Raw genomic sequence first — 22,360 nt, 5'->3', positions numbered from 1 at the left:
TCCGTTATACTAACATGCTAAATCTGAAAATCTAAAGTTACTGGGATAATATTTATTTTATTTATTTATTTATTTATTGGACTTATATACCGCCCCATAGCGCTACAAGCACTCTCCAGGCGGTTTACAATTTAATTATACAGGCTACACATTGCCCCCCCAGCAAGCTGGGTACTCATTTTACCGACCTCGGAAGGATGGAAGGCTGAGTCAACCTTGAGCCGGCTACCTGGGATTTGAACCCCAGGTCGTGAGCACAGTTTTAGCTGCAGTACAGCGTTTTAACCACTGCGCCACGAGGCTCACTCTATAATACCTTAATATAATATAATATCTTAGAACTGCATAACTGGAAGGGACCCAATGGATCATTGAGTTCAAGGAGACCCAGTAGGGAATCAGACTCCCAACCTCTGGCTCCCACAGCCAGAGACTTAAACCACTGAGCTATCTGGCAGTTCATTATATCCAGCACTGAACATCTGTGAGGAGAAAAGCCTACTCAGGCATTAATACTTTTGATATCACATCTTGAAGGAGCCCTCTAGCCCAATCCACCTACATTTCTAGGTTTGTGACAGGGTGAGAAATCTGAACAGTATTACTTCTGTCACCTGTAACAACCTGCACAATCTGTAAGCCACCTGGCCAAAAAGGGTTCTCCACCTGGTTATGAGAGAAATAAAAAAGAAAGCCAAGGGAGGTAATTCAAGTCTCCCATGAAGATCATGATGTTCAGAAGGAAATTAAGCTATATTATTAAAACTGACTTAAAGTTTAAGGAACAAATACACTTTATGTCAAAGACTACTTCATACCATGATACCTAGACATGTTGCTCCTTTAAGCAGCAACATGTTTAACTGTGTATTAACTGAAAATGGATCTCTTACCATTTACCATTTTGAAATATTGTAAAGGGATTGAGAAAGTTCTGTTCAAATATTGCAAGTTTTTCTGCCACACTCTTCATATGTTTTTACTTGTGAACCCAAAAACAATTGGTGAAAGATGAAGAGGCTCTCTGGAAGGGTGTGGGATGTGATGTGATGATCAGTATCAAGAAAGTAAGTTGGTGGAAATGAAATATACTCTTAGTTGATTCAAAATGTCATCTACTAATGCAGGAGGCTCTCTGGATGCTGTCCATTTTATCTGTGAAAGCTCCAAACACACCATTAATCTGCTTGGAGTTGTAAATTATTCTTTGCCTGCCAAACACAAAAAATGGAAAGAGAAACAAAAATTCCCAGTTAATGACCAAAAAAAAATTATTGTAATTATATTAATTTCAAATGTCAGCTCATCTCTGTCTTCTCTAACAACATCCCATACACACAAACTCTTTCGTAAAACACAAAACAACAGTTAAAACTTATAGTTTACAGAGAATCGGGTATAATGATGATGCTTTAATAATAAGAAATGTCATTTGAGGGCAAAATAGAAGATGCCAACAACAGCTTCACAGTTTATCACAAAGTGTAGCTTATGACATATTCCCAACCTCCTTTTAAAAACTGCATTCTACAATATATTGAGCAGGCCAACATTCTATCAAAATTCTGACTTTTGATTTAGGATTTTGTTTGTTTGTTCAAAGCAGATTATTGCTAAGTAGAGGAAGTTTTAACCTGAAATACTTTCTGGCACATTCAAAATGGGCAGCATTGTGGACAATCTAAGCTGGTGGCTATTCACATTCTATTGGGTAGCACGCCCCACCCCAGTTCTGCCTTTCTTGTTGTTCAGGTGAGTATAGACATGAGAGTAAGAGAAGAGATTTGTCATGCTTTTCTAGCAACAGTGGGTAAGATGGCACCTATGCAGCCCGTCCCATCCTTGGGCCCATCATTCCCCCCCCCCTTGTAATGTTCCCAAGTAAGGTAGGTTGGGAAAATGTCTTCACAGATTGGAAAATATTAATAGCAGTAGGCAAAGCTTTACATACTAAAGGGTCGTGTAACCCAAGAGTGGAAGTTGTAGGATTATGTGTGGCTATCCTAAATCCAGGAATTTGCAGAAATGTCAGTCTTTGAACTTTGGGGAGCTGCTCACTCTGATGTACAGGGGTTTCTTCTTCATTCTTCCTATCAATTTGAACCACATTATGTATCATGTTTTGGCATGGGTTTTCTGGTTTATTATTAACTCTTTTTACCAGTAGTCTTCCTGCTTGAGCTGATGCACATCATCCTGGATTTTATATAGAGCTCTCTCAGAAAGACTATATTGGCAGACTTCAGCATTCATATTACAGTGGTGCCTCGCAAGACAATTTTAATTCGTTCCATGGAAATTGCTGTCTTGTGAAAACATCATCTTGTGAAACCCAGTTCCCCATTGAAACACCCATTTAATGTGTTCCAATTGGGAAAAAAATCACTGTCTTGCAAAAATTGTCCATAGAAAACATCATCTTGCAAAACACAGTTCCCCACTCAGTACAGGGCTGCCAACCTCCCCATATTGGGGAAAAGGAATCCCCTCACCTACACTGCCTTTGGAAATTCAATGGGTCTTAGATAGCCTTTCCCCTCTTTCTCTCTCCAGCAACAAAGAAAGAAGAAAAAGGAGTCAAACCCCTTCTGTCCCCTGACCCCCCCAAGTCATGGTGACCCCCTGGCTGCACCTCCCACAATCCTCTAGTGCACAGGTATTAGCATAAGGTATTAGCATATGCTAATACCTGTGCACTAGAGGATTGTGGGAGGAACACTTAGCCCCTGATGGGGGTCCCACAGGGCACCCCAAAACACTGAGGAGCTCTCTTGGCCTCTGGCAGGACTGGGGCTGTGCAGCCCTGTACTGAGTGGGAGGTGCAGCCAGGGGGGGCACCTTGACTTGGGGGGTTAGGGGACAGAAGGGAGTAGGAGATGCAAGGGCCATTCTAACTCATACCTTGTAGGGGAAATACCATGCTGTAAAATTGGTTTTCCTAGGCGGGAGAGGATCATCCATTGCACTTTTGGTGTGTTGTGGACCCATATGATTTCCCCAAATGTGGGGAACTCAACTACATAATTTGCATTAATGGGGGCATTATGTTTGTGATTTTTCTGGGTTTTTTTAACAATCTCTTTCCCCTTTGGTTCCTGGCTTGTTTCACCATTCTCTACCATTTAAATTTGTAGCCATAGCCCCATTGGTGATGCTTTGCAAGATGGTTCCCCCCCCATTGAAACACATTAATTACATAAGATCTACTTTTTTATCCCAAAAAAAGTGGGGGAGAAAGTGTATGTTGCTGGCTTTCCAGGAAAAACAGCAGTATACACTTTCTCCCCCACTTTTTTGGGATAAAAAAGTATGTAATCTTATGTAATTACAGTGGTGCCTCGCTTAACGAGCGCACCGTTTAACGAAGAATCCGTATAGCGATCCCTTTTTGGGGATCGCTATACGGATCTGCCCCAATCGCCGCACTCGCTTTGCGACAATTGGGGCATCCGGCGGCCATTTTGGAGCCGCCGAACAGCTGATCGGCGGCTCCAAAATGGCCGCCGGATGACCCGAAATGGCCCCCTATCAGTGTTTTCGCGCCCTCCCCTTGCTTACCGAGGTCGCGAAAACGCTGCGGGGGGGGCATTTCGGGTCATCCGCGGCCATTAAAGCAAAACTTGCTTCAAACCTAGAAGATGTGACCACCTAACAGGCAATTCACTTCCTGAGGTAAGGTACCTGAAAAGATGGTTACTATCTCATTTCAAACACTCTTGAATGAAGCCAGTTTTCATGATTTATTTCAATCAATTCTTCACTTTGTTTGGAAAGGAAGCTGCCTTGCTATCTTGTGGATGGCCTTTCAGAAAAATAGATAACAAGTGGACATTTTGCCAGATTATGACAATGTTGGCCATACTCTGGAGAAACTATCTGTGTTGGACATGCTATTTTTCTCTTATTCTCCTCACACTTGATAGCTGATTTTGGAAGTTGGTGCTTGGATATTTGCTGGAAACCTTGCTGTTTTTGTGTTGGGAACTCACAGAACTTTGTAGCATCTGAAGCTGATGATTAAGATTATTTGGAATGGAGCATCATCAATAGGCAGATGGTATCCAAACTGACTTGAAATTCATTGGGAGGTTGCAGAAAAAGTCCCTTTCGGTGGTCCTAGCTGTGGAACCTAACTCTTCCTATGGAGGTTATCTGGCACTTTACTTGATAACACTTCAGGATCATGCAAAATACTTTTTTATTTCTCCAGTTATTTTAATAGTGAATTCATATTATATTTAATGTTCACTTCTTTTCTGTTATTGTTGTGGGCTACCCCAAGGACTTCGGTGCGCTCATCAAATTGCTGCAAGTCAAAATGAATTAATCACTAAGGACAAGCATATTGGTCTGTGGATCTGACCCATAGGCCTATGGCTCTGGAGGCCCACAGTTTCAGCTGAATATATACTTTCCATGTATAAGGTCATAGATTGGGTACCTAAGCATTTTCTTCTAAAGGAAAAAAAATCTGCCTAAGGCCTTGGGGGGTCACTCACAATCAGAGCAGTTAATATGTTAGATTGCTACTGAGCTAGATACTGTGGCCTATTTGAATCAAAGACAGCTCATATGATGAGCCCAAAATGTAGAGACTGTGAAAATAGTTTTCTTAGAGGCTTTCCAGATGACTGGATGACTTACTGAAAAAAACAAAGGATTGTAGAGGGTGAGGATATGTTTTATTTTCACTTCCATCTTATTCATGGTTTGTGCAATGCTTGGAGCACAACCTAGTTAAAATGAGAGAAACACATTCATTTCCTATTCAACATAATACACTACAAACTGTGGGACTGTCAGCGTTAACTTTTCTTGTGAAGGAAATGAAAAGATCTGAAAACCATGCATGCTTCGCCTTGTAATCTGTCTTGATTATAAAAATGCATGCCTGCGCTACACTTCACACACTGTGCTAGAAGTAAGTTTATTCAAACTCTGTGGAACTTAATTTCCAGTAAATGTGTTCAGGATCAGGGTACCATTGGGAAAAGAGTGACATGGCAAGGTTTAGAGGGTAATTGTTTTGCATCAAAAATGTAATAAGTCTGTACCCTTTGGCAATTGGCTCAGCCAAAGTTCATCAGTTATAAAAATCTTAATTTTTACGAACACTGAAAAGCCAATTCATGGCATTAGTAGGGCTAGTTAAAAAGATAAATATCTAATTAAACAAGCAGTATTATCTACTTCAAGCAATAATTTAGATCACGGCCTAATATATAAAATAAAAGTTTTTAACCATTGTTAATAAAGACTTTATTTCCTTTTTCTTTTCGAATGGGAAGGCATTTAGGGAAATGGCTAAGGTAAGGGCTCTGAATTTCATTTTATGGGAAAGATTTTTTTTAGCAGCAATATTGAAAAAGCAAAAACCTTCTTTCCCTCTTCCCCCCAAGAATATTTTGTTTTTCATTATTCCATTTTTACACTCCCTAGTGAAGGCAGAGAAAATCAAACATACTAAAGAAATTGTTCTCTCTGGTTTTCAGTTCTTGTAGTGGATATTCATGTATTTTTGTGTACAATGTTGTTCAAGCATGGAAGTCCCACTCTCCAATCTAAGTGGCATATCCAGGACAAAAAAGTTTTGCATCTCTTAGCACTAGGACGAAAGCTATATTCAGATTCTCCAAAAAAAGGGGGGGAGGTTAATTTGAAAGTTTGAGGAGGGAAATGATTCTAGCCGCCCTGCTTACCTGATAACTGTTTCCAACTGAACGAGAACAGTCTGAATAGGAAAGAGTCTGCTATATGTGCAACTGAAACCCCCCTCTCTCCCCCCAGATTCCCAATCTGTGGAGAACACTAGAAGATAGTGATAGGCAGGGGTGGAGTTAGGGTTTCTTCCTGCTGAAACTTTCAAACTAACTCCAGTTTGAATTCTTAAATAGGAGGTTGGCTTTGGGAAATAGCCGTATGAGTGCTGCCAGCATTGCTGCAGAGGTTGAAGGGGGGGGGATCAGCCTGTCAGGGCTCAGACCATACACCGCACACTGCATCAAATGGGTCTCCAGGGACGACAGCCCTGGAGCCTCTTCTAAAGATGATGCACAAGAAAGCCCGCATACGGTTTGCTGCAGACAAGAAGACTAAGGAAATGGATTTCTGGAACCATCTCCTGTGGTCTGATGAGACCAAGATAATCTTATTTGGTTCAGATGGTGTCAAGCGTGTGTGGCAACAACCAGATGAGGATTACAAAGACAAGTGTGTTGTGTGTACAGTCAAGCATGGTGGTGGGAGTGTCATGGTCTGAGGGTTCATGAGTGCTGCCGGCACTGGGGAGCTACAGTTCCTTGAGCGAACCATGAATGCCAACATGTACTGTGACACACTGAAGCAGAGCATTATCTTCTCCCTTCGAAGACTGAAGCGCAAGGCAGCATTCCAGCATGATAACGACCCCAAACACACCTCCAAAATGACCACTGCCTTGCTAAAGAAGCTGAGGGTAAAGGTGATGGACTGGCCAAGCATGTCTCCAGACCTAGACCCTATTGAGCATCTGCAGGGCATCCTGAAATGGAAGGTGGAGGTGTGCAAGGTCTCTTAACATCCACCAGCTCTGTGATGTTGTCATGGAGGAGTGGAAGAGGACTCCAGTGGTAACCTGTGAAGCTCTGGTGAACTGTATGCCCAAGAGGTTTAAGGCAGTGCTGGAAAATAATGGTGGCCCCACAAAATATTGACGCTTTGTGCCCAATTTGGATGTTGTCAGTTAGGGGTGTACTCACCTTTGTTGCCAGCAGTTTAGATATTAATGGCTGTGTGTTGCGTTATTTTGAGGGGATAGCACATTTACAGTATTCTACAAGCTGTATACTCACTGCTTTACATTGTAGCCAAGTGTCATTTCTTCAGTATTGTCACATGAAAAGATATACTAAAATATGTATGAAATGTGAGGGGGGTGTACTCACTTCTGTGATATACTGTATTGTCATGTTAGTATTTTTAGAACGCTTATATTAATGGTGTTATTTATGAAGCAAATGAGATACACTAGTTCCTTATGTGAGTCTAAGTGTATTGGCACAGCACAGAGGCCTAATACACAATGGTAAGCTTAAGTTGAATTCTATCTTAGCATGTATTTTGTGTTTTATCAGTTATAGTCAGTAGGATTTCAGAATGGGTGCCTAGACAGGATCATGTCCTTTATTTCTAAAATGTTACGCTCTAAAAAAAAACCTGAACTAGATGTTTCCAAACACCAAAAATAGAGATGTGCAGTTTTGTACTCTTAAACTACAGCTCCCAGAATTCCTCGGCAGCAATTCTGGCAGTTGTAGCCACTAATTTCTAAGAGCTGGAAAGCCTCTAAGCTCACCTCTGCATACCTCTGCTTAACAATACTTTAAATTCTTGCTACAAAGTGGGCAACCAAGGATTTCTGAAGTTTTAGAAGGGGTTCTTAGGGTGAAATGGTGCAACAGTAAACACAGCGGACTAAATCCAATTTCTTGTCTGCCTAGAGTAGGTCAACTGAAAGGAATGGGGCCTATTAAGAATCACTTCTGTGGCCACCATTGATTTCTAGGTGGGACTAATATAAGATTCAGTCTGTTTTATTAGTCTATCTCAATATAATGGCTGGGCATTTTTCTTCACTCTATCCCCTGGAAACATTTTCTTGCTCCTTTCCTCTTTAAAAAAAGGAATACAGAACAGCAAATTATGGAACAAAGTTTACACGTATGTGCAAAAGTTATATTTGGGGGTTTGTAGGGAAGTTGTTTTGTGGGGGTTTTATTCTTTTTATTTTTTTCTGATTTTTCCCCAGGGTGCTGTAATCTTCACATTATACCAGAAAGTAAAGAATACAAATTATAAAGAGGGCAACTATTGACGTCCTCCCCCTAAGAAGAACATTTGCTGAAATCCCAATTTTACTTATGAGGTAGCTGAGGTGTGTTTAGGAGCATGTAATTTTTTACACTGGCTGAACCTCTGTTGCAGGGTTACATGAACAGCTTAACTTTTTGAAACAAATTGCTTTTAGTTAAGAACTCTCAATGAATACTATCAATTGCATACTGATTTTCACCACTTGCTACGCAACAGATCAGTTTTATAGAGATTTCTTACCTTACAGCAATTCACCTCCAAAAATCATGTTTGCCTAACTGAATAACAGGTTTCAGCTATTGTATTAAGAAACTAATATATCCCTACTTTCCTCTAATATGCATATACTGTTTACATATTTTAGATCACAATCTTTAGAAAAACAATGTTAATAAAAAGATATAAGTGTAAATCCTTCCAAACTTTCAGTTGGAATGGTGGATCAAAGGTGGTTATCTATTACTAACATATATAACAAAAAGGGACACATATCAAAAGACATGTTGCTCTTAATCACCCCACAATAAAATCTCCTTTTACAGTTGACCTTTTCAAACAAGGCCACTCTCTAAATCCTATCCAGCTACTTCTGTATTTCTTCAGGTGAAATTCCAGTTTTGAACCAGTTTTCACCTTGAAATCCTCTGAAATGGACACATCTACTCAAAATCTGCTTGACAGTACATAATTATTAATAACGTTCAATCAGCTTTTGTTGGCAAACAGATTTGTTTTCTCCAGTTTTATATTTGGTATTAATCCAGTTGCCTGGTAAAGTAATTCTCCACTTCAGTATAGCTGCCCTGTTTTGCAAAACAAACTTAATATCTTAAAAAAAGGAACATTAAAACTGGAACAGATTGCTTACAGTATAAATGTGCTATCACACATCTGATCACATTATCACATTTTTACATCTTATTAATGGGGCAAATCAAACATGGAACTTGGTAGTACCACATGAAACTGAGGTACAGCAGCCATCTTCTACCATTTGTTTTGACTTGTTTCTTGTGTTAAGATTTTCCTGTGCATGAAAGAATATTTACTAAAATATTACTTGAGGTAAAATTACAGTGGTGCCTCGCAGAATGGTCGCTCCGTAGAGCGACGAATCCGCGCAACGGTGCCATTTTTGCGATCGCAAAAGTGATTGCAAAACGGCACCTAGATAGGGCACAATTCACAGAGCGAAGGTCAGTAAGCGGTTCGCTTACCGACCTTCGCTTTGCGACCCGCCGATCAGCTGGTTGGTGGGTCCAAAATGGCTGCCGCGCGACCCCAAAATGGCCGTGCGCAGCGTTTTTGCGCCCTTGGTAAGCGAGGGGAGGGCGCGAAAACGCTGCCGGAACAGCCGAAATGGCTGCGCGCAGCGCTTTCGCGCCCTCCCCTCGCTTACCAAGGGCGCAAACGCTGCAGCCGGCCATTTCGGCTGTTCCGGCGGCCATTTTGGACCTGCCGGACAGCTGATCGCAGCCATTTTCGCGCCCTTGTTCAGCGAGGGGAGGGCGCAAAAATGGCTGCCAGCCACCCGGAAGCATTGTTGAACGGTGAGTATTCAGCCCAATTGGAACGCATTAAACACTGTTTAATGCGTTCCAGTTGGTTTTCTTGCCCCGTTCAACGATGCTTTCACACAGCGAGGGTTAATCTGGAATGGATTAACCTCGCTGTGCGAGGCACCACTTAAAGGTTACCTGAACTCACTACATCCACAATTAAATAATACACAGCAGACAGGATTAAATGAGGTCCCTTCAGTTTTCCAATGTTCCCATTGGTGTGCTTGTCATGAGGTATGTGGGAGTTAGTGTTGTTTTATTTTTCTTCCATATTCCAGTGGATTAAAAATATAATGCATGTACTGTACTGCTCATCACTTCTCTTCAGTTTGGTCTCTAGTGGGCTGAAGATTCCGATCATGCCTTTCAGTGAGCTGACTTTGAACTGTTGTTTTTAAAAGACACTCTCACACAGCATTCATAATTAAATGTTTCTTTATATGATCATCAAAAAGATCAACCTATGATGTATTTAGCATTCATTTGAAATGCTTCATTATCTTCCCAGCGCCCTGAGTGAGATACTTCTCTGCTAATTTATAGATCACATTGACTTATTCATAGCACCCTAAACAGCTTCGAATGCTGCTTGTCTTAATAAACAGATATAGAAAGCAGAAATTAACTAAGCAGTATTCTATTTGGAGTACTAATTTGCACACACACACGTATGCACACACACACACACACACACACCTGTTTATATATATGTGTTTTAGATTGGATGTAAGTTGAGATGGTTTTGATTCACTGCAGAGTAGAATTTCACTACAGTGCAAAACATATTTTCCAGCTTAATCCAGTTCAGCAATCAGTAGGAGATGTACTGTATAAAAATTTAAAATTTTTAATTACAGTGTTTCCTTCTTGTGTGTATAAAATGTATAAAAGGATAAAATGTGAAATAAGTGATGGTTTGCAAATACATTTTTATATATCTAAGATAGTAAGAATTACCCTTTATGTTGCCAAATGCTAAGGCTTTGTGTGGCCAGTTCAGTAGGTTCCTCATTTAGAAATACATCTGCTGTTACATGTCATCAAGTTGCTTCTGGCTTATAGAAATCTGACTTAAGTTTTTTGAGGTTTCAGGAATGGTTTGCCATTGTTAACTGCCCCTCTCCCCATGGGTGTCCATGGTAAGTGGGGACTTTAACCCAGAACTCCTGAGTCAACACTCTTATCTGCTACATCATACTTGCTCTCAGGAAAATATGAATTTGCCAAATCCAACCAAGGCAAGATCTTCCCCAACTAGAGAGAGAGAGAGAGAGAGAGAGAGAGAGAGAGGAGGTAACATGCCAATTGCGGAATACTCTGATGTTGCATGAGTCTTTACCTGGGCATATTCATACCTACTATCATGAGTAAGATTCAACAGGCTAATTCATATTATGTGGCCCTGTTTTAGCAGTGGTTAGTTAGAAATTCATTGCTAATTGGTCATTATGCGTACATGACCTAATACTTCTTTTCCAGGAATCCTGCCCCTCTTAAACTGGCTGTTCCTCAGCTTCCATGCCTACTTTGGTTTTTGTCTGCATTAAATTATTCCATGCAGACCCAGGCAAATGTTTGTCAGAGTCTTCTAGGTGAAGTTTGCTAACAGTATGTTCCAGAATCTACCTGGAGGATTAACTCATAGTATAATCTTGTAGGGAATAAATAATTATTGCATGCTGTCAAATCATTTCTGACTTTCAGTGACCTGAAAGGATTTTCTAGATACAGAATTCTCAAAAGTGGTTTATAATTCATTTCTTCTGGGGCCCCCAGGACCTTGTAGCTTGCCCAACACACCCACAATTTCTCCTACAATCCACATTAAGAATGTAAGAACATAAGAGCCCTGCTGGAACAGGCCAAGGGCTCATCTAGTCCAGCTTCTCCTTCAATGCAAATCAGGAACTGAACTCCTGGCTCCTCAGCCAGGTGCTCCAACTTACTGTAGGGGAATGAATGCTCTTCAGAAACTTCAGAGTCTTCAGAATCTTAAGCATGCAGATACGCCCTTTCATTCACTGCTTTCTTATTCTCCTTATAGCAGCAAAGCCCACTGTTTAAATTCTCAATATCTGTTTTTACCCCTGTTCCCGAGAACAATTTACAAATAGGAAGAAGCTACGTTTTGCTGTTCCCCTCTGTATTGCAATACATCAGGACTACTTTCCATAATCATAATTTTCATTGGTGCCTCTATAACAGTTAGAGACAGATGTATTACTATGTCTCAAAGTATGTTAGTTTCCCTTGTGCCCCATAACACATTTTGCTTTGCAGGCATCAAACAATTTCCAAAGGTAGTGGTTGAGGGGAAGACTGATGTGTGTGGAAGGATATTTTAACTGCAAACCCATTCAAATGCCCCTACTTGCTACTTGCATGGTCCTTCAACTTCTGCAGAATTCCTAATAAAAAGACAAAACTGCTGCTTATTTAGTAATGTATTCTTTAGCATAGATAACATCTTCTGTCACCATGGTTTCCCCTATCTGGATTTGCAGTCTATGTATTTATAATACAGACTTTGCAGTTGGCAGACTGGGATAACACCATCTTTATTTGCAAAAGAAGATTGATAAATTTAGGTCTTAAGTGTGAGGCAGTTGTCAGAAGGCCAGATTCTTATCGGCCTTAAACAAAAGCAACTCCATTAAACCAAATGAAGTACATCTGAATTTGTTCCCACATCATACTGAGTACAAATTGTTCTAAAAACGCTGGGATACCCAGAAGGTAAAGCAGGCCAGTTTTCTCTGTCTTCTCCTGAATCTCTCTCCACCACTTCCTTCCTTCCTTCCTTCCTTCCTTCCTTCCTTCCTTCCTTCCTTCCTTCCTTCCTTCCTTCCTTCCTTCCTTCCTTCCTTCCTTCCTTACTTACTTACTTACTTACTTACTTACTTACTTACTTACTTACTTACTTACTTACTTACTTACTTGACCAGTCTTTTGCAGCTTAAGTTCTTTCCAAGCTTGCACTTCAGAGGTTTTCCTTAGAGACTCACCAGGATAAGGTGGAGGAAGAAAGAAGGGGAGCCGGGGTCAACATGCAAAAAAGAGAATAAGAATCACTCTTGCAAAAAAAGTGTATGATAAAAGATGCATAGGAAACATGGGAAACTTCTTTGCAAATAAAAAAAGCACAGAATGTCCTTAGATGCTGGACAATCTGCCAGTGTTCCTCGTTCAAGTGCAGTTGCTGCTGGCTTTCTCTAGCCAACAGTAACAATTACACTGTGTTCTTTCATCTCTGTTGCTCTTACAAATGTTGTGAATCTCGATGGTTTCGCAACATATCACAGGATACACACACATACACGCACACGCTCTTTTTGGCCTACTACTACTTTGGTATTGTCATGGGAACAATGAAAGTCTTATTCAAAACCTATGTACTAGAACAATGTTGAAAAAAGAGTCACCATGCATCATAACTGACTTGACGGTATGCTGTTATTATTATTTTAGCTAGAAAAATGCTGCCTTCATTCCAGAATGTAGAATAACAATTATTTATTCTTACTTTATGTGAGACCAGAGGCGAGGCAATAGAAGTCCTCGCCGGAGTGTCATCCTCCGTTAAAAGAGAACGAGAGACTCAGACAGCATCTCCGACTTCACGCGTTGCGGTCGGACACCAGGGGGTAGACACGGGAGACTTGGAGCAGGGGATACAAAGGATGTCTGTCGCTACACAGACCCAGTTGGAAAAGGCAGGAACTGGAGGAGAGAAGAGACCGTTAAGAGAGGCGGGACATGGAGAGGTGGGGCAGGAGAGAGACAAGATACCGGGGGGGGGGGGAGAGGGGAGTGGATATGGGTAGAGGATCCCTGGACAGGGAGAAGTGAGAGAATGAAGGTGCCTCGAGAGGAGGCTGATTATAGAAGGAGAAAGGGTTTACCCCTCAGACCGTCATACTGGGGTGAAAAGGAGGCGAGAGAGTGGAGAAGGCGTTTGAGGGAGGAAAAGGAGAAAGTGGAACAGGAGGAAAGGGAAAGGAGAGCATGGCGACTGGAGGAGGCTTATTGGAGGAGGTGTTCACCGGACCCTGGGACCCCTACACCGAGGGGAGCGACCCCTTCGACCTGGAGAGGGGAGATGAAGAGACATTACCCTTGATTGAGGTGGACGGTGAAGGGAAGGTACTGAGTGAAGTTAACCCGTTTACCAAAGGACCTTGGTATGCACCTAGTTTAACCCGTTTTATCAGGAAGCATGGACACCCTCGTTGGACCCGTTGGCGACGAGAGAAAAGACAAAGGACAAGTTAAATGCTGACACTTCTTTATTTGATGTTCCAATAAATCCCAGTTCTGTTTTTCAAGAACCAGAGACTCATGTATTTGTGTCTGGTAAGCCTGAGGTAACCACCGAACCCTCACAAGAGACTCACCAGGACAAGGTGGAGGAAGAATGAAGGGGGCCCGGGGTCAACATACAAAAAAAGAGAATGAGAATCACTCTTGCAAAAAAAAGTGTATGATAAAAGATGCATAGGAAACATGGGAAACTTCTTTGCAACTAAAAAGCACAGAATGTCCTTAGATGCTGGAGAATCTGCCAGTGTTCCTCATTCAAGTGCAGTTGCTGGTGGCTTTCTCTAGCCAACAGTAACAATTACACTGTGTTCTTTCATCTGTGTTGCTCTTACAGATGTTGTGAATCTGGATGGTTTCGCAAGATATCACAGGATACACACACATACACACACACACTCTTTTTGGCCTACTACTACTTTGGTATTTTCATGGGAACAATGAAAGTCTTATTCAAAACCTATGTACTAGGAACAGTGTTGAAAAAAGAGTCACCATGCATCATAACTGACTTGATGGTATGCTGTTATTATTATTTTAGCTAGAAAAATGCTGCCTTCATTCCAGAATGTAGAATAACAATTATTTATTCTTACTTTATGTGAGACCAGAGGCGAGGCAATATAAGTCCTTACCGGAGTGTCGTCCTCTGTTAAAAGAGAACGAGAGACTCAGACAGCATATCCAACTTCACGTGTCACGGTCAGATACCAGGGGGTAGACACGGGAGACTTGGAGCAGGGGATACAAAGGATGTCTGTCGCTACACAGACCCAGTTGGAAAAGGCAGGAACTGGAGGAGAGAGGAGACTGTTAAGAGAGGCGGGGCATGGAGAGGTGGGGCAGGAGAGAGATAAGATACCGGGGGGGGGGAGATGGGAGTGGATATGGGTAGAGGATCCCTGGACAGGGAGAAGTGAGAGAATGAAGGTGCCTCGAGAGGAGGCTGATTATAGAAGGAGAAAGGGTAACCCCCCAGACCGTCATACTGGGGTGAAAAGGAGGTGAGAGAGTGGAGAAGGCGTTTGAGGGAGGAAAAGGAGAAAGTGGAACAAGAGGAAAGGGAAAGGAGAGCATGGCGACTGGAGGAGGCTCGCTGGAGGAGGTGTTCACCGGACCCTGGGACCCCTACACCGAGGGGAGCGACCCTTTCGACCTGGAGAGGGGAGATGAAGAGACATTACCCTTGATTGAGGTGGACGGTGAAGGGAAGGTACTGAGTGAAGTTAACCCGTTTACCAAAGGACCTTGGTATGCACCTAGTTTTAACCCGTTTTATCAGGAAGCATGGACACCCTCGTAGGACCCGTTGGCGACGAGAGAAAAGACAAAGGACAAGTTAAATGTTGACACTTCTTTATTTGATGTTCCAATAAATCCCAGTTTTGTTTTTCAAGAACCAGAGACTCCTGTATTTGTGTCTGGTAAGCCTGAGGTAACCACCAAACCCTCACAAGAGACTCACCAGGACAAGGTGGAGGAAGAATGAAGGAGGACCGGGGTCAACATGCAAAAAAAGAGAATGAGAATCACTCTTGCAAAAGAAGTGTATGATAAAAGATGCATAGGAAACATGGGAAACTTCTTTGCAACTAAAAAGCACAGAATGTCCTTAGATGCTGGTCAATCTGCCAGTGTTCCTCGTTCAAGTGCAGTTGCTGCTGGCTTTCTCTAGCCAACAGTAACAATTACACTGTGTTCTTTCATCTGTGTTGCTCTCACAGATGTTGTGAATCTGGATGGTTTCGCAAGATATCACAGGATACACACACATACACATACGCGCTCTTTTTGGCCTACTACTACTTTGGTATTGTCATGGGAACAATGAAAGTCTTATTCAGAACCTATGTACTAGAACAGTGTTGAAAAAAGAGTCACCATGCATCATAAATGACTTGACGGTATGCTATTATTATTATTTTAGCTAGAAAAATGCTGCCTTCATTCCAGAATGTAGAATAACAATTATTTATTCTTACTTTATGTTGACTGTGAAGGTCAGATAAATAACTTCTTTCTTGGTTGATGTTCTTTATGATGGGGACAATCATGTGTTGGTCTTTGAGCCCACTTAGAGGTATCCAGGAATGTATTTGCATAAAGCTAATTCTCCAACTCCAAATTGGTGGAAGAAACATTGATAATTGAAGATATGCAGATGACACCATCTTACTGGCAGAAAGCAGCAATGACCTGACTTTCAGGGAAAGTGAAGGAAAAAACTGCCAAAGCAGTACTGGATCTGAAAATGAAGACAAAAAATTATGAGTACAGAAGAACAACACAATTACCATTGTCAATGAGTAAGATACTGAAGTAGTAAGAGATTTTGTATATCTTAGTTCAGTCATCAATCCTTATGGAGTCTGTAGCCAAGAAATCAGAAGACCAAGACTAGGCAGGGCAGCAATGAAGGAATTAGAAAAGATCATAAAGTGTAATGATGTGTCACTGGAGACCAAGATCATCCATACTCTTGTATTTGTGATCACCATGTATGGGTTTGAAATCTGGACAGCAAAATCTGAGAGGGAAAAAATGGTTGAAATGTGGTGTTAGAGAAGAGCGTTGTGGATACTCTGCACTGCCAGAAAGATGAACAAGTGGATCCTAGATGATTTGAAGCCTGAACTATCTCTGGAGGCCAAAATTTTGAAATTTAGGCTGTCCTACTTTGGGTATATCAGGAAATGACAGGATTCTTTGGAGAAAGTATTAATGTCGGGAAAGGTGGAAGATACCAGAAAGAGATGAAGACCAAATACGAGATGGGCTGTCTCTCTAAAGTGACCCACAGTCTTGAGTCTGCAGGAGGGGCTGCTGAGGACAGGACATTTTGGAGATGGCTCATTCATAGGGCTGCCATAGGTTGGGAGTGACTTGACACACATAACAACAACAAGAATTCTCCAGCTGTGCAGATTCCAGGAAATACCAGATACTGCCACAGTGCACGTATCTTCTGGCCTTCTGATAATTCTGTCACATTTTAGACTGAAATTTATCCTTTTTTTATAAACAAATATGGTGTACTTCAAATTTGCCCACAAATTGTGGTCCAGGCATGGGCCTGCCTTTGAAAAATGTTCAGAAACTCCAGCAGGTCCAGGATGATGTAATCAAGGAACCATATCACTTCCTACTTATAGCAACTTCACTGGCTACTGGGCACAGTTCAACATTTGAGTTATGGCCTTTCAAGTTATATGCAATGTAGGTCTAGATATATTTCTCCTCTTATGAGCCTGCCAAGTTTAAAAATCTTAGGCATCTCTCTCAGTACTGCCTCAATCAGAGGTGCATTTGGTGAGGGCAACTCCCTGGTATTAACACTGCTTCTCTGACCACCTTTCCATCCTTCTGTGAGGAAATCAACAACCTTCCTAGTGCTTAATTTTCTGTTTTCTATGTGTTTCTTTTTTATTTTAGTATTACTGCTGAACTGCCCTGTATGCTTTTAAATAATGTGTGTGCCATCAAATTAGTTATGACTGAAGTCAACCCTTTTTTGGGGTTATCTAAGTGGAAAGTACTAAGAAATGGTTTACCATTTCCTTCTTCTGGAAATATTCTGGGAGTGTGAAGATTGCCCAAGGCCACACAGGCTGGCTCTTCTGGGCTGCACAATGGGGCAATTGTACACCCAGACTTTTGCTCCACAGCGAGATAATGGGCTATTCAGCCAACTTGTATGTTTTTGCCTATCTCAAAATTAGAACATATATTTAATTAATAAAAAGCATTCAACACTTGAGCATATGGTATACAGTGGTGCCTCGCTAGACGATGATAATCCATTCCACTGAAATCGCTGTTTAGCGAAATCATTGTCTAGCGAAAAGCATTTCCCTATTGGAATGCATTGAAACCTGTTTAAAGCATTCCAATGGGGAAGAATCGTCATTGTCTAGTGAAGATCGGCCATAGGAAAGCCTCTTTGTGAACCGCTGATCAGCTGTTTAAATAGCTGTCTTGCCAAGCTTAGGTCCCGAAAACACCCATTTTGCAAGCGCGGAGGGAGCTCTCAAAATCATTGTCTAGCGAAAATTGGTTTGCGAAGCAGGGACCAAACATTGTCCAGCGAAATTCCCCCATAGGAATCACTGTTTTGCGAATCGCTATTGGGATCGCAAAAAGTCAATGAAAAAACTGTCATGTGGGGTAACTGTCTATGTGTGGCACCACTGTATATGTGTGTGTATGTGTGAGATATGTGTGTGTGTGATTATTATTATGTACTTTATTTAGAGTATATGCCATCTTTCTCCCCACCTTTATCAATGTGTCTCACAATTAAAATGTTCTGATACATTGGGATTATATTGATCATATTCAGATGTGGTCAAAGTATGCAAGAGCCTCTCCACAAAGAAGAATATGGAAAAAACAGGGTTCTTGCCCATGTGGCAACTGTCCATGGCCAGAAGAATTTTCTTTTCAGACATAGCCATTCCTTATGAACAAGGCAGCAACTGAAGGGGGTGAAGTTAGCCTGCTCCTTTTCCCCCATATTTAAAGTGTGCATCTGTCTCATGACTGGATAGGGCAATTGAATATACTTTTTCCTCCTTCTGTAATGGTTAGTGGGAGGGAGGACTGAAGAGGTAAGATAAGCAAACAGGGCTGGGGGCTGGGGAGAAACCCTTCCCATTTTTACCACAAGGGAAAAGTACAAGAACACAGTGGAAGATAGGCAAGCAATTATTTTCTAGTGCAGGTAAAAAGAATTTCATCCCATCTGATTATATGAAACAAGCAGAAATTGCCATGTGCTTGTAAAAGCTTAGCTAAGCTTGTTAAGGAGAAAGATAGGCCTTTAGCAAAATCTTAAGTGAATGTGGCTGAAAACTGAACAGCTGCAAAGCACACTGAGGACGGTGATGGATAGCAGCTGCCTACCTTGGGTGTGATCGCAATCTATGCTCAAGCAAAAAGTAAAATATAAAATCCACAGCTTTAATGGGGCTATTTTAAAAACATATTGCAAATTGCAGAATGTGGATTGAATAGTATACTGGCAGTGGTAATGATATCGGGTACATATGCTTGGAGGTGGCATACAGAAATCAAACAAACTCACTAATTGGGAGAAATTGCAGTGGCTTTACAGTGCAAATGTAAAACCCCAAAGTAACCAAAGTGGGGGAAAGAACCTTGTTAAATAAAATAAAAGAATTCAGCAAAGTTCATTTTTTGCGGGGGGGGGGCATAGTTTCAGAACCACCAGCCAGTTTGGCCAAAAAAATTCCAAGGGGATACTTTACTTTTGACATGATATACAATCAAATTCCTCTTGAAGTCTTTAAGTAGGGAATGAAAGCAGTAGTACCCCCCCCCACACACACACAACTAATATGCTATAACACACTACTTCAAACATGCAGGCTTGGTTTAGTTAATATATTTGTATGTTGTTGAAACACACCTAAGCTCCATGGCCATACCTAATCCCCTTTCAAAGCAAACTAAGCTAGCAGATATCACACATTTTGTGGCTGTGCATTCCCTTTCACATATAAGCCACTACAAATTTTAGTAAGGAGCCACAATACTATTTTCAAACTGTTTCTTAATGAATCTGGAATGATCTAAAGTTTTGTTATGTTGCTGTGCACTGCCTACTCATCATCTATGTTCTTTTGTTTAAACATCATCCTTTTCTGATCAGCGTTTATGTCAAGTGGTACTTTTGAATCCCATTCTGAATCCCTTGACATCTAAACTGATTGCCATTTTCTTGTCTATTCATTCATTGGATGGTGGTGGTGGGGTTTCCCCATTGAAGTTTAACATATATATAAAATAATCATGTGTCTTCTACACCCCTGTCCAACTCACTGCTCACTCCTTGCTGCATACCATTTATGAATATGTTAAATGGAGTTATTGCATTGTGTTGACCTTGGCTATGGTAAATAATATAAAATGTAGCTAACAGAATTTTTACAAAGCAGGTTCAAGCATACTGATTAAAAAAAAACACGCTTGCAGAGTAATAGTTTTATAGTCCGTTGTTTGTGTTTGTGCCAGCAATTGATAATAATCACTTGGTATTTGTTAGAACATTAAATAACTTTTACTGTTTAGAAACATGTAGAGTATAATACAACTCATAGTGCCTAGACCAGGGGTCAGGGAACTTTTTTACACAGGGCTTGGGAGGACATTGCACGGTGGCACACAAGCGGGCCCGGCGGGTCCCTAGAAGCGCAGCCCACTGGGAGGTCCATCGCCCCAACCTTCCCACCTCTGGGCATAGCCCCACTTTCCACTGTCCGGGTGACGTTCGCCTGCCCCTCCTAGCACCGCCCCTCTGTTATCGCCATCTGAGGCTGACCCCCTCCCCACCTCTGCACTCACCTGGAAACTGTGGCTGCTGCCTGGACAGCCAGTCTGGAGCTGCCACACCACCAGGAAAGCGCTCCTTGGCAAGGGGAGGTTGGTGCCACAGGGTTGGCAGGTCCACTGGCTATGAACTCAAGTGATTAAAATCCTTCTAATTTACCTGGAGCAAACTTAAACAGTTGTTTTCTTTCCTCCACCTTGTTACAAAGATGGCGGTGCATTAGTATCACAGTAGTCCACAATACATAGTCTTTGCCATAAAGACAGTGCTTCCATATTGATGTAATAACCACTAACATTTATGGATTTGCACATCTCACAACTTCATTTGATTTCCTACTGTAGCAATCCAGTATTTCTCTAAACATTTATAGTACTTTTGAGATTTTTTTCTTGTGTAGATGTTGCACTTTCTGTTTGTTTCTCCCAAACACCCTACATTCAAACATGAAGATTAGACTGCTCATATTGTGTATGTTCTACCTCTGGAATGTGTGTTTCACATGTTCCCAAAAATTGCAAGCTACAAATTTATAGGTAAAGGTAAAGGTTCCTCTTGACAATTTGTCCAGTCATGTCTGACTCTAGGGGGCAGTGCTCATCTCCATTTCCAACCCATAGAGCTAGCGTTTGTCCGAAGACAATCTTCCGTGGTCACGTGGCCAGCACAAATAGACACGGAATACCGTTTACATTCCCGCCATGGTAGTACATATTTATCTACTCGCATTTAGCATGCTTTCGAACTGCTAGGTTGGCGGGAACTGGGACAAGTGATAGGGGCACACTCTGTCACGTGGATTTGATCTTACAACTGCAGGTCTTCTGACCTTGCAGCACAGAAGCTTCTGTGGTATAACCTGCAGCAGCACCATGTCCCTTATCATGTTTATAACCTCCACCAATAATTATTATTATTATTATTATTATTTATTGAATTTATATCCCGCCTATCTGGACTATAAGTCCACTCTAGGCGGCTTCCAGCATATAATAAGAATAAAATACAATTAAAACATGTGCATAAACATAAATAATAATTACAATCACAGCAGACAAGAAGGAATATAAGGAAAATTAGAAAAGGGATCAGGAATTGATTGGAGGGAAGGCCTGGATGTATAACCATGTTTTTAATTGAGTTTTAAAAACACCCAGCGTAGGGGCCGCGCGAATCTCTGGAGGAAGGTTGTTCCAGAGGCGAGGAGCCACCGCCGAGAAGGCCCGGTTTCGTGTCTTCTCCTTCCGGGCCTCTCTCGGCGTCAGGCTCCTCAGCCTCACCTCCAGACTCGCGCGGGTGAACCGGGTAGACCTAGGTGGGAGCAGGCGTTCCGCCAAGTATCGAGGTCCTAAACCGTTTAGGGCCTTATAAGTAAGCATTAGAACTTTGAAGTCGATGCGGAAACGGATGGGCAGCCAATGCAATGCGGCCAGCGCTGGAGAAATGTGTTGGTATTTTCTCACTCCGGTAAGGAGTCTGGCCGCAGCATTCTGCACCACCTGAAGTTTCCGCATCAGCCTCAAAGGCAGCCCCACGTAGAGCGCGTTACAGTGGTCTAATCTTGAGATTACGAGCGCATGCACCAAGGTAGTGAGTGCCCCCGTGTCGAGATAGGGCCGCAGCCGGGCAATCCGCCAAAGATGGAAAAAGGCGGTACGGACTACCGACGCCACCTGTGTTTCCATGGTGAGCGTCGGGTCCAGATGTATGCCCAAACTGCGGACCCCACTCTTCGCGGCCAGAGTTGCCCCCCCAAATGTGAGAGAGTCCCCCAAGCCGCTAACCATGGGGCCACCCACCCTTAGAACTTCCGTCTTGTCCGGGTTCAGCCTCAGCCCATTCTCCTGCATCCATCCCAGTACGGCCTCCAGGCAGCGCTGAAGGGACAGGACAGCATCACCTGTATCAGGTGAAAAGGAGATGTAGAGCTGGGTGTCATCAGCATATTGGTGACACGAAGCCCCACATCCCCGGATGACCCCACCCAGCGGCCTCATATAGATGTTAAACAGCATTGGGGAGATGATCGACCCCTGTGGAACCCCACAATTAAGACTCCACGGGGCCGAGACACTCTCCCCAAGCTGGACTCTCTGGGGACGGTCCTCCAAGAAGGAACGGAGCCAGGCAAGAGCCGAGCCACCAATTCCCAACTCGGAGAGCCTCACCAGGAGGATACCGTGGTCGACGGTATCAAAGGCCGCTGAGATGTCGAGGAGGACCAACAGAGACACTTTTCCCCTGTCAGCCTCCCTCAACAGGTCATCATACAGGGCGACCA

At 42.3% G+C, this 22,360-nt stretch overlaps 1 protein-coding gene and 1 non-coding gene across 4 annotated transcripts in view; both read left to right on the top strand.

The window, feature by feature from the left end:
• The window catches only part of NEGR1 (neuronal growth regulator 1), a 600,158-nt gene that overhangs the window by 159,835 nt on the left and 417,963 nt on the right, over positions 1-22,360 (top strand). The gene's annotated exons all lie outside the window — the stretch shown is intronic.
• On the top strand, positions 2,894-3,063 carry LOC140707186 (U1 spliceosomal RNA). The gene has a single exon (XR_012087119.2). It is a non-coding gene; the product is annotated as a U1 spliceosomal RNA (small nuclear RNA).

Source organism: Pogona vitticeps, chromosome 4 (genome assembly GCF_051106095.1).
Source record: "Pogona vitticeps strain Pit_001003342236 chromosome 4, PviZW2.1, whole genome shotgun sequence".
Lineage (NCBI taxonomy): Eukaryota > Metazoa > Chordata > Lepidosauria > Squamata > Agamidae > Pogona > Pogona vitticeps.
The sequence above is the reverse complement of the archived record's forward strand: the minus strand, read 5'-3'. Positions and strand labels throughout refer to the sequence as shown.